The sequence below is a fragment of the Arachis hypogaea genome, chromosome 16 (assembly GCF_003086295.3).
Source record: "Arachis hypogaea cultivar Tifrunner chromosome 16, arahy.Tifrunner.gnm2.J5K5, whole genome shotgun sequence".
Classification (NCBI taxonomy): domain Eukaryota; kingdom Viridiplantae; phylum Streptophyta; class Magnoliopsida; order Fabales; family Fabaceae; genus Arachis; species Arachis hypogaea.
The window spans coordinates 108,241,678-108,254,823 of NC_092051.1; positions in this window are offsets into that span (position 1 = coordinate 108,241,678).

The following is a 13,146-nucleotide window of genomic DNA, read 5'->3' on the forward strand; positions in this document are numbered from 1 at the left end:
GAATAATGATCTTGAGAGTGCTGTCTCAAGTACAAATTTAAGAGTGTCCAAAAAGAGTCGTGTCAGATTTGTTGAAAAAGAAAATTTTGCTGATGAAGTGTTGCCTTTTATGGAGCAACTATTAAATGATGAGGATTTGTCTCAAACTCCTAATATTTCTAATAGTATAAATTCTGAGCAAGATGAAGAATTAGGTGATATTATTATTGCTTTAAATATGATATTATTATATTTTCATATTTCTTTTCACTAAATAATTATATGTTTTTGTTAGGTTATCCAGAGACGAAGGGGGTTAGATGACCTACATTGTTGAAAAAAATTTAGAACATACCTCATAAAAAATCAATTAATGTGCAATTTAATAACCGCAACCAAGCTATAAGAAAAGAAGGCAGAAAACTTACTAGGTTTCTTGGTATTCTAGCTAGAACTCCTTCCATAATGCCTTTAAATATAGATGACTGGAGATGTTATGATAAAGAGGAGAAAAATAACTTGCTAAAAATTGTGAGGGTAAGAATTTATTATTCTTAATAGATTCTAATTTAATTTTATTTGATTCATTAAGAAATTGTTTGAACGTTTTGTAGAAGAAGTTTTCTATCCCAATACGTGGTGAGAAATTTGTAAAAAGATCAATTGGGAAGAAATGGAAAGATTATAAATGTGACTTAAAGGGTATGTATTTGGGACAATACAAAACCAAAAATGTTTTATTGAAGAATAGACAGGAACGAATCCCAAGAGATTAATAGATTGGTCTTGTCTCATATTGGTTCTCTGATAAAGCAAAGGTACTTTGAAAGCCTTAACTAACACGTAAATATAAGATAAATATTATTATTGAATCTGATAAGGGTTGTCTTCATTTGTTTTATTAGTATTTTCTTATTTTTAATTCTAATTCTGCCATAACTGCAGCAAATTACTTAGGCCAAAGTAGATTCCATGAACATGCTTGGAGAAATAGAACCTACTATTTTACTGAAACTGTATAGATATAAAAAACAGAAAAATAGAGAAATGATGGCATGTGTGTGTAGTAGTGTATATCTGACATGACACTGGTAGGTGCTAGGTAAAAGTAGGATGTACTACTAAGAGAAGCTTTGAAGTGTTTTCTTCCTAAATAATTTTTTTGTGTGTTATTATGATGAAACGTACCCAAGAAAATAGGATTAATAGGGCAAAGCAAAAAATGCCTCACACGGGAGCATGCAAAAGCATTGCAACATTGATGGATGAACCAGTACTAATGCGTAATTTTATTTCAGATATTTTATAAAATAATGAACTATTTTTTTTCTCTGGAACCATTAGCAATGCAGCACACTTCCTTCATAGACTCAGAAATTCAAAAATTGCAGAGAATATTTCAAAAATTGGAACAATTTTTGACAATTAAAACTACAAAAAACATTGAAAGATCATTCTAAAATTAATCTAATTACCAAATACACAGCTTTAGCTTCAAATATAACTGTAATGTCAGAGTAGAGAGACAGCACAAAAACTTGTTGAAGTAATAAACCTCCCAGTTTGAGACGAGATCTGCGAGGCTGTAGTTGATGTAGAAAGTCATACCTGCTAGCATATGCTACACACATTAACACATTCAACACTTTTTTTAGGGGTTTATATATAATATGCGAACACTAAAAATTTTCTTTTTTTGAACATTTTCACATTTGCACTTCTTTTTTGACTTTGTCATTTTCTTAGGCCAAGGATGAAATCGAACCTTCACGAGTAGATATTTTTCTCAAAATTCATAAAAGGCGTAAGGATGGTAGACCATTGGATGAGGAGTCTGTAAAAGCAGTGGTAAAATTTATGAATTTGTATCTTCTTCTTGTTGTGATTGAAAAGTATAAAGAAACTAAATCATGCATCTAGTTCTAAAATAGGAATATACATGTATTCTCCTTTTTAGTTTCACTCAATTGTAACATTTATTTCTTTCTATATAGGAACTAATTGAAGAGAATTTGAATAATGGTGAGCTATCTAATGAAGAATCTAATAATGGTGTTGCTTGCTGATGAGCGGATATTTTATACGCTTTTTGGGGATAATTTCATATAGTTTAGAGTATGTTTTAGTTAGTTTTTAGTCTATTTCTAGTAGTTTTTAGGAAAAATTCATATTTCTGGACTTTACTATGAGTTGTGTGTTTTTCTGTAATTTCAGGTATTTTTCTGGCTGAAATTGAAGGAGCTGAGCAAAAATCTGATTCAGGCTGAAAAAGGACTGCTAATGCTGTTGGATTCTGACCTCCCTGCACTCAAAGTGAATTTTCTGGAGCTACAGAACTCGAAATGGAATGCTTCCAATTGCATTGGAAAGTAGACATCCAGGGCTTTCCAGCAATATATAATAGTTCATACTTTGCACAAGGATAGACGACGTAAACTGGCGTTCAACGCCAGTCCTCTGCCCAATTCTGGCGTCCAGCGCCAGAAAAGGATCAAAAACTGGAGTTGAACGCCCAAACTGGCACAAAAACTGGCGTTCAACTCCACAAATGGCCTCTGCACATGGATTGCTTAAAGTCTCAGCCCCAGCACACACCAAGTGGGCCCCAGAAGTGGATCTCTGCGTCATCCATCATAGTCCACTCATATTTTGTAACCCTAGGCTACTGGTTTAGTATTTAAACAACTTTTAGAGACTTATTTTGTATCTCATGACATTTCAGATCTAAACTTTGTATTCTCTGACGGCATGAGTCTCTAAACCCCATTGTTGGGGGTGAGGAGCTCTGCTGTGTCTCAATGAATTAATGCAAGTATTTCTGTTTTCCATTCAAACACGCTTGTTCCTATCTAAGATGTTCATTCGCGCTTAACTGTGATGAAGGTGATGACCCGTGACATTCATCACCTTCTGCAAACCATGAACGTGTGCCTGACAACCACCTCCGTTCTATATCCGACTGAATGAGTATCTCTTAGATTCCTTAATCAGAATCTCCGTGGTATAAGCTAGAACTGATGGCGGCATTCATGAGAATCCGGAAAGTCTAAACCTTGTCCGTGGTATTCCGAGTAGGATTCAATGATTGAATGACTGTGACGAGCTTCAAACTCCTGAAGGCTGGGCGTTAGTGACAGACGCAAAAGGATAGTAAATCCTATTCCAACCGGATCGAGAACCAACCGGTGATTAGCCGTGCTGTGACAGAGCGCGTGAGCGTAGTCTTCACTGGAAGGATGGAAGGTAGCCATTGACAACGGTGATCCACCAACACACAGCTTGCCATAGGAGGACGTGAGTGCGTGAATCAGAAGACAGAGGAAAGCAGAGATTCAGAGGACAAAGCATCTCCAAAACTCCAACATATTCTCCATTACTGCACAACAAGTAACTTTTAATTTATGCTCTACTGGTTATTCACAATTCAACTGATAAACATAATTGACTTCCTGACTAAGATTTACAAGATAACCATAGATTGCTTCAAACCAACAATCTCCGTGGGATTCGACCCTTACTCACGTAAGGTATTACTTGGACGACCCAGTGCACTTGCTGGTTAGTGGTACGCGTTGTGAAAAGTGTGATTCACAATTCGTGCACCAAGTTTTTGGCGCCGTTGCCGGGGATTGTTCGTGTTTGAACAACTGACGGATTATTTTGTTGCTTAGATTAGGAAAAATCTTTCTTTTTTTGGTTTAGAGTCTTTTATTAATTATCCCTTGTTAAAATACTTTAAACTTATAGCTCAGTTATTTAGAACGTGGTGTTTATGTTCATGATAATTGGCTATCATATTTTTTAAAACCTTTTTCAAAAATAATTTTTCTATTAAATCCTGTGCCAAACTTTAAGTTTGGTGTTTTCAAAAATAATCTTTCTTAAAATTTTTGAAGGTCCCATAACTCATTTGGCTAGAGCGTTAATCTGTGTTCTTGGTAATTGGGTTAGAATCTTTTATACTCTTTTCAAAACCTTCTTTTTCAAAAATATTTTTTTTCTATTAAATCTTGTGCCAAACTTTAAGTTTGGTGTTTTCTTGTTGATTTCCCTTTGATTTTCGAAAATTTTGGTTTGGTTTTCTAAAAATTTTAAGTTTGGTGTTCTTCCTTCATGTTCTTGTGTTCTTGTGAGTCTTCAAAGTGTTCTTGAGTTTCCTTGTGTCTTGATCTTAAAATTTTTAAGTTTAGTGTTCCTTGGTGTTTTCCCTCCAAAATTTTCAAAAACAAGGAGCATTAGATCTAAAAATTTTAAATCTTGTACTATCTTATTGTTTTTCTCTCTCCTCACTAAATTCAAAAATATCTTTTCAAAATTTGTTTCAACTAACTAACTAACTTTTTGTTTGTTTCTTAACTTTTTCAAAACTACCTAACTAACTCTCTCTCTCTAATTTTCGAAAATATCTTCCCTCTTTTTCAAAAATTTCCTTTTTTTTTTTAATTTTTTTTACGAAAAAAAAATTTATTATTTCAAAATTCAAATTCTTTTTAGTTATTTTATTTTATTTAAGTATTTACTTCTTATAAAATAAAATAAATAAAAAGATAAATCAGTCCAAGTTATATCCATATATCCATCATGGACATAAGTGGAGATGGACAGTCCAGGAGGACTTTGGGGTCATATTCTAACCCCTCTACTGCTTCGTATGGGAGTAGCATATGCATACCCTCCATTGGAGTTAGTAGCTTTGAGTTGAATCCTCAGCTCATTATCATGGTGCAGCAAAGTTGCCAGTATTCCGGTCTTCCACAGGAAGAACCTACAGAGTTTTTGGCACAATTTTTACAAATTGCTGACACAGTACATGATAAGAAAATAGATCAGGATGTCTACAGACTATTACTGTTTCCATTTGCTGTAAAAGATCAAGCTAAGAGGTGGTTAAATAACCAACCTAAGGCCAGCATAAGAACATGGAAACAGTTGACAGAAAAATTCCTGAATCAATATTTCCCTCCAAAAAAGATGACACAGCTAAGGCTGGACATCCAAGGCTTTAAACAAGGAGATAATGAATCTCTTTATGATGCCTGGGAGAGATACAGAGAGATGCTACGAAAATGCCCCTCTGAAATGTTCTCAGAGTGGGTTCAGTTAGACATCTTCTACTATGGGCTTGCAGAAGGAGCTCAGATGTCTTTAGATTACTCAGCTGGTGGATCTATCCATATGAGAAAGACAATTGAAGAAGCTCAAGAGCTCATTGATACAGTTGCCAGGAATCAGCATCTGTATCTAAGCAGCAACCCTTCCATGAATGAAGAGGTTAAAACAGTAACTGCTGAATTCAGTACTGTAAAACAAGCTGCTGAATTCAATCAGCAATTAGATTTTCTAACAAAGCAGCTAGCTGAATTCAAAGACAGGTTACAGGAGACAAGGATAGCTAATATACATATGGAAGAACAGTTTAAGCAAACAAAGCAGCAGCTATCAAAGCAAATAGCAGAAGAATGCCAAGCAGTTCAATTAAGAAGTGGGAAAACATTAAATACCCCACCTCAAGGCATCAAAAATTCAAGAAATGAGCAACCCACCAAAGATTCCCCTAAGGACAGTAAGAGCCCAGGGAAAAATAATTCTGGCACTAAAACGCCAGAAAATGGGTGGAAGGATGGCGCTGAACGCCCAAACCATGCCCAAAACTGGCGTTCAGCGCCAGAAACAAGGCAGGATTGGCGTTCAACGCCAGAAATGGGCAAGAATCTGGCGTTGAACGCCCAACAGGGGCACATTTCTGGCATTCAGGCGCCAGGAACAGACAGTGAGCTGGCGTCTAACGTCACTCCAACTTCTGACTCTGGCATTCAATTGCCAGTGAGGGATCAGACACACACAAGTGCTGACAACAACCCCTCTAAAAAGGCTTCTTTAACCACTAAGGTTGAGGAATATAAAGCCAAGATACCTTATCCTCAAAAACTCCGGAAAGAGGAGCAGGATAAGCAATTTGCTCGCTTTGCAGATTATCTAAGGACTCTTGAAATAAAGATTCCATTTGCAGAGGCACTTGAGCAAATACCTTCTTATGCCAAGTTCATGAAAGAGATCTTGAGTCATAAAAAGGAGTGGAGAGAAACAGAAAGAGTTCTCCTCACTGAAGAATGCAGTGCAGTCATTCTGAAAAGCTTTCTTGAAAAGCTTAAAGACCCTGAGAGTTTTCTGATACCATGCATATTAGAAGGTGATTGCACCAAGACAGCTTTATGCGATCTTGGGGCAAGCATCAACCTAATACCTGCATCCACTATCAGGAAGCTTGGCTTAACTGAAGAAGTTAAACCAACCCAGATATGTCTCCAACTTGCTGATGGTTCCACTAAATACCCATCAGGCGTGATTGAGGACATGATTGTCAGAGTTGGGCCATTCGCCTTTCCCACTGACTTTGTTGTGCTGGAAATGGAGGAGCACAAGAGTGCCACTCTCATTCTAGGAAGACCCTTCCTAGCAACTGGACGATCCCTCATTGACGTCCAACAGGGGGAAATAACCCTGAGAGTCAACGATGACGAGTTCAAGTTGAACGCTGTCAAAGCCATGCAGCATCCAGACACATCAACAGACTGCATGAAAGTTGACCTTATTGACTCTTTGGTAGAAGAGATCAACATGGCTGAGAGTCTCGAATCAGAGTTGGAAGACATCTTTAAAGATGTTCAGCCTGATTTGGAGGATTCAGGGGACATGAAAGAGCCTCTGAACTTTCTTCTGAAAGAGGAAAAACCTCCTAAACCAGAGCTCAAGCCACTGCCACCATCCTTGAAATATGCATTTCTAGGAGAAGGTGACACCTTTCCAGTGATCATAAGCTCTGCTTTAAATTCACAGGAAGAGGAAGCACTTATTCAAGTGCTAAGGACACACAAGACAGCTCTTGGGTGGTCCATAGGTGACCTTAAGGGCATAAGCCCAGCTAGATGCATGCACAAAATCCTACTGGAGGATAATGCCAAACCAGTGGTTCAACCACAGAGGCGGCTAAATCCAGCCATGAAGGAAGTGGTGCAGAAAGAGGTCACCAAATTACTAGAGGCTGGGATTATTTATCCCATTTCTGATAGCCCCTGGGTGAGCCCTGTTCAAGTCGTCCCAAAAAAGGGAGGCATGACAGTGATTCATAATGAAAAAAATGAACTGATTCCTACAAGAACAGTTACAGGGTGGCGCATGTGTATTGACTACAGAAGGCTCAATACAGCCACCAGAAAGGATCATTTTCCTTTACCATTCATAGACCAGATGCTAGAGAGACTAGCAGGTCATGATTATTACTGCTTTTTGGATGGCTACTCAGGCTATAACCAGATTGCAGTAGATCCCCAGGATCAAGAAAAAACAACATTCACATGTCCATCCGGAGTGTTTGCTTATAGAAGGATGCCCTTTGGGCTATGCAATGCACCTGCAACCTTCCAGAGATGCATGCTCTCTATTTTCTCTGATATGGTGGAAAAATTTCTGGAAGTCTTCATGGATGACTTCTCAGTATATGGAGACTCATTCAGCTCCTGTCTTGATCACCTGAAACTTGTTCTGAAAAGATGCCAAGAAACCAACCTAGTTTTAAACTGGGAAAAGTGTCACTTCATGGTGACTGAAGGAATTGTTCTTGGGCATAAAATCTCAAACAAGGGAATAGAGGTGGATCAAGCAAAAATAGAGGTAATTGAAAAATTACCACCACCTGCCAATGTTAAGGCAATCAGAAGCTTTCTGGGGCATGCAGGATTCTATAGGAGGTTTATAAAGGATTTTTCAAAAATCACAAAACCTCTAAGCAATCTGCTAGCTGCTGACACGCCATTTGTGTTTGACACAGCATGCCTGCAGGCGTTTGAAACGCTGAAAGCTAAGCTGGTCACAGCACCAGTCATTTCTGCACCAGACTGGACATTGCCATTTGAGTTAATGTGTGATGCCAGTGATCATGCCATTGGAGCAGTATTGGGACAGAGGCATGACAAGCTTCTGCATGTCATTTATTATGCCAGTCGCGTTCTAAATGATGCCCAGAAAAATTACACAACCACAGAAAAAGAACTACTTACAGTGGTTTACGCCATTGACAAGTTCAGATCATACTTAGTAGGATCAAAAGTGATTGTGTATACTGACCATGCTGCTCTTAAATATCTACTCACAAAGCAGGATTCAAAACCCAGGCTCATCAGATGGGTATTGCTTCTGCAAGAGTTTGATATAGAAATAAGAGACAGAAAAGGGACAGAGAACCAAGTGGCTGATCATCTGTCCCGGATAGAGCCAGTGGAAGGGACGTCCCTCCCCTTTCTTGAGATCTCTGAGACGTTCCCTGATGAGCATCTATTTGCCATTCAGGAAGCACCATGGTTTGCCGATATTGCAAACTATAAAGCTGCAAGGTTCATACCCAAGGAGTACAATAGAATACAAAAGAAGAAATTAGTTACTGATGCAAAGTACTACTTGTGGGATGAACCCTATCTCTTTAAGAGATGTGCAGACGGAATTATCCGTAGGTGTGTCCCCAGAGAGGAAGCACAGAGAATCCTATGGCATTGCCACGGATCTCAATATGGAGGCCATTTCGGAGGTGAGCGAACAGCCACCAAGGTCCTCCAATGTGGCTTCTATTGGCCCACACTCTATAAAGATTCCCGAGAGTTTGTACGTAATTGTGACAGTTGCCAAAGAGCTGGTAACCTGCCTCATGGTTACGCCATGCCTCAACAAGGGATCTTGGAAATAGAGTTGTTTGATGTATGGGGAATTGACTTCATGGGACCTTTCCCACCATCATACTCAAACACTTATATTCTGGTGGCAGTTGACTATGTATCAAAATGGGTTGAGGCTATCGCCACACCCTCCAATGATACTAAAACAGTGCTAAAATTCCTCCAGAAACATATCTTTAGCAGGTTTGGTGTCCCTAGAGTGTTAATCAGCGATGGGGGCACTCACTTCTGCAATAAACAGCTTTACTCTGCCATGGTTCGGTATGGAATTCGCCACAAAGTGGCCACTCCATATCATCCACAAACCAACGGGCAAGCTGAAGTCTCTAACAGAGAATTAAAGAGAATCCTGGAACGGACAGTAAATACCCGTAGAAAGGATTGGGCAAGGAGCTTGGATGATGCTCTGTGGGCTTACAGAACAGCATTCAAGACCCCTATAGGGACCTCTCCATACCAACTCGTGTATGGTAAGGCATGCCACTTGCCCGTGGAACTGGAACATAAGGCCTACTGGGCAACCAGATTCCTAAACTTAGATGCCAAATTAGCAGGAGAAAAACGATTGCTCCAGCTAAATGAGCTAGAGGAATTCAGATTCACAGCTTTCGAAAATGCCAAGCTTTATAAAGAAAAATAAAAAAAATGGCATGACAGAAAGCTGTCATCTAGAATCTTTGAACCAGGACAAAAAGTCCTGTTGTTTAACTCTAGACTCAGGCTATTCCCCGGGAAACTGAAATCCCGGTGGAGGGGACCATACGTGATTACAAGTGTGTCACCATATGGTTATGTGGAGCTTCAAGATATTGATTCTGATAAGAAGTTCATTGTCAATGGACAGAGAATCAAGCATTATCTTGAAGGCAACACTGAGCAAGAATGCTCAAGGCTGAAGCTAGATTAAAAGCTCAGCAAGGTCCAGCTAAAGACAATAAAGAAGCGCTTGCTGGGAGGCAACCCAGCCATGGGGCAATAATCCTCTAAGCATTTTGCCCTATTTCTATCTTTATTTTTTATATAGAATTCATTGACAACAAGGTAAATAGTCATTTACAGAAGACCTCGGCACACAAAACAGAGTAAAAGAGCTCAATGGCAAGAAAACGCCAGTAAAGGGGCATTTTGGGCGTTCAGCGCCCAAAATGGGCATCCACTGGGCGCTGAACGCCAGTAATGGCAGCATTTGGGCGTTCAACGCCAGAAATGGCCACCCACTGGGCGTTGAACACCAGGAATGGCAGCAACTGGGCACTGAACGCCCAGGAGATCAGCATTTGGGCGCTGAACGCCCAAAACAGGCAGTGTTTGGGCGTTCAAACGCCAGGAGGACAGGGAGGAGCCAAATCCAGTAATCCCACATGTATTTCCATTCTAATTTATAATTTTATGACTCAATACATGATTTTATTTACATAAACATGTCAAGAACCCTGATTTCTAAAAATCCTACCCTCAAAATATCAAATGTATCTTAATTCATAAGCACACACCCTCTTTGCAAAATCAATCCAACTCTTTTCAAATCTTTTCCAAAAACAAATCTATCTTTTTCACTCTAAAATCTTTTCAATATCTTTTTCATATTATCTTTTTCAAAAACCCCGATTTATCTTTTTCAAAAATCTATCCTATCTTTTCAAAATCAAACTATATCTTCTATCTTATCTTTTTCAACTCAATCTTTTTATCTTATCTCTTCCAATTTTTCGAAAATCCACCCCCCCACCCCTTTAAATTGGGTTCGGCCTCCCCCCTCCTCCATCAACAAGTGCACCTCAATCTCCTTCTATCCCTCTCCTTTCTTTTCTTTTGCTTGAGGATAAGCAAACCTCTAAGTTTGGTGTGTTTATCCGAGATCACTACTAAGATTATGGCTCTCAAAGGGAAACAATACACTCCAAGAGGCAAGAAAGAGAGCGTTCCAAAACCACTTTGGAATCAAGGGAAGTTCTTATCTAAAGAACATTCAGACCATTATCTTAAAGTAATGGGTCTGAGATCAGTGATCCCGGAAGTTAGATTCGATCTGAAAGAAGACGAATATCCGGAGATCCAGGAGCAAATTCGAATCAGGAACTGGGAAGTCCTAGCTAATCCTGAAACGAAAGTAGGAAAGAACATGGTCCAGGAGTTCTATGCTAATATGTGGCAGACTGACAAACAAAGACTATCTGGAACTGCCTGCTACGAATTTCGGACCATGGTCAGGGGAAAAATTGTTCATACCACCCCTGATAAGATCAGAGAGATACTAAAGCTACCTCAGCTAAAGGATGATCCAGACTCCTTCAACAGGAGGATGATGAGAGCAGACATTGGCCTGGATAAGATTCTAGAGGACATCTGTATCCCTGGAGCCAGGTGGACCACCAACACAAAGGGCGTCCCGAATCAACTCAAGAGGGAGGATCTCAAACCAGTTGCCAGAGGATGGCTGGACTTCATTGGGCTTTCTCTGTTGCCCACCAGCAACCGTTCTGAAGTCACAGTTAAAAGAGCAGTGATGATTCATTGCATCATGATGGGAAAGGAAGTGGAGGTTCATCAGCTGATTTCAACAGAGCTCTATAAGATTGCTAACAAAAATTCAAGAGAAGCCAGGTTGGCTTATCCAAGCGTGATTTCTCTGCTCTGCAAGGACGCTGGAGTCAAGATAGGAATAACTGAATATATCCTAATTGAAAAGTCAATCACCAAAGCATCAATGGAGAGACAACAAGCACAGGAGGAACATATCAAGAAGAGAGCACAGGAATTCCTCCCAGAGATTCCTCAAGCGGAATATTGGGAATATCTTGAGACGTCTGTCACCAAGATACAGGAAGCTATGGAGCAAATAATAAAACAACAGAAGGAACACAGTCAAATGCTGACCCATATGCTTAAAGAACAAGAGGAGCAGGGACGTGACTTAAGGGAACTGAAGCGCCAAAAATCTTCTGTGATACCAAGCCTCCCAAGGATCAGAGGAACCCCCATACCCCCAGAATAAAGGTTGTTAATTTCCAATTTCTGCCTTAACTCTGTGACAGTGTCCTTATAAAAGTACCTTAGAAGTCATATAGTAGTAATTAGTATCTATTTTGATTTTATCTCCAATTAAGCTATAGTTTATTTTTCTCATCATCATTAAACATGAATAAAATAGTAGATCTTGTGAATAAGAAGCAATAAAATTTCGAGTTTAAATAAAACAAATTCTAATTGGTTAAATGTGGTGGCAATGCTTTCTGTCTTCTGAATGAATGCTTGAACAGTGCATATGTCTTTTGAATTTGTTGTTTAAGACTGTTAAATATGTTGGCTCTTGAAAGAATAATGAACATGAGACATGTTATTGATAATCTGAAAAATCATAAAAATGATTCTTGAAGCAAGAAAAAGCAGCAAAGAACAAAGCTTGCAAAAAAAAAAAAAAAAAAGCAAGCGGAAAAAGCCAATAACCCTTAAAACCAAAAGGCAAGGGCAATTAAAAAGGATCCCAAGGCTTTGAGCATCAGTGGATAGGAGGGCCTAAAGGACTGAAATCCTAGTCTAAGCGGCTAAAGCAAGCTGTCCCTAACCATGTGCTTGTGGCGTGCAGGTGTCAAGTGAAAATTTGAGACTGAGCGGTTAAAGTCAAGGTCCAAAGCAAAAAGAAGAGTGTGCTTAAGAACTCTGGACACCTCTAATTGGGGACTTTAGCAAAGCTGAGTCACAATCTGAAAAGGTTCACCCAGTTATGTGTCTGTGGCATTTATGTATCCGGTAGTAATACTGGAAAACAAAGTGCTTAGGGCCACGGCCAAGACTCATAAAGAAGCTATGTTCAACAATCATCACACTGAACTAAGAGAATCAATAACACTATCCGAATTCTGAGTTCCTATAGATGCCAATCACTCTGAGCTTCAATGGATAAAGTGAGATGCCAAAACTGTTCAGAAGCAAAAAGCTACTAGTCCCGCTCATCTAATTAGAATCTGAGCTTCAATCAAAAACTCTGAGATATTATTGCTTCTCAACCTATTAGTCTTCTATTTTATTTGTCTAGTTGCTTGAGGACAAGCAACAGTTTAAGTTTGTTGTTGTGATGAGCGGATATTTTATACGCTTTTTGGGGATAATTTCATATAGTTTAGAGTATGTTTTAGTTAGTTTTTAGTCTATTTCTAGTAGTTCTTAGGAAAAATTCATATTTCTGGACTTTACTATGAGTTGTGTGTTTTTCTGTAATTTCAGGTATTTTTTTGGCTGAAATTGAAGGAGCTGAGCAAAAATCTGATTCAGGCTGAAAAAGGACTGCTAATGCTGTTGGATTCTGACCTCCCTGCACTCAAAGTGGATTTTCTGGAGCTACAGAACTCGAAATGGCATGCTTCTAATTGCATTGGAAAGTAGACATCCAGGGCTTTCCAGAAATATATAATAGTCCATACTTTACACAAGGATAGATGAC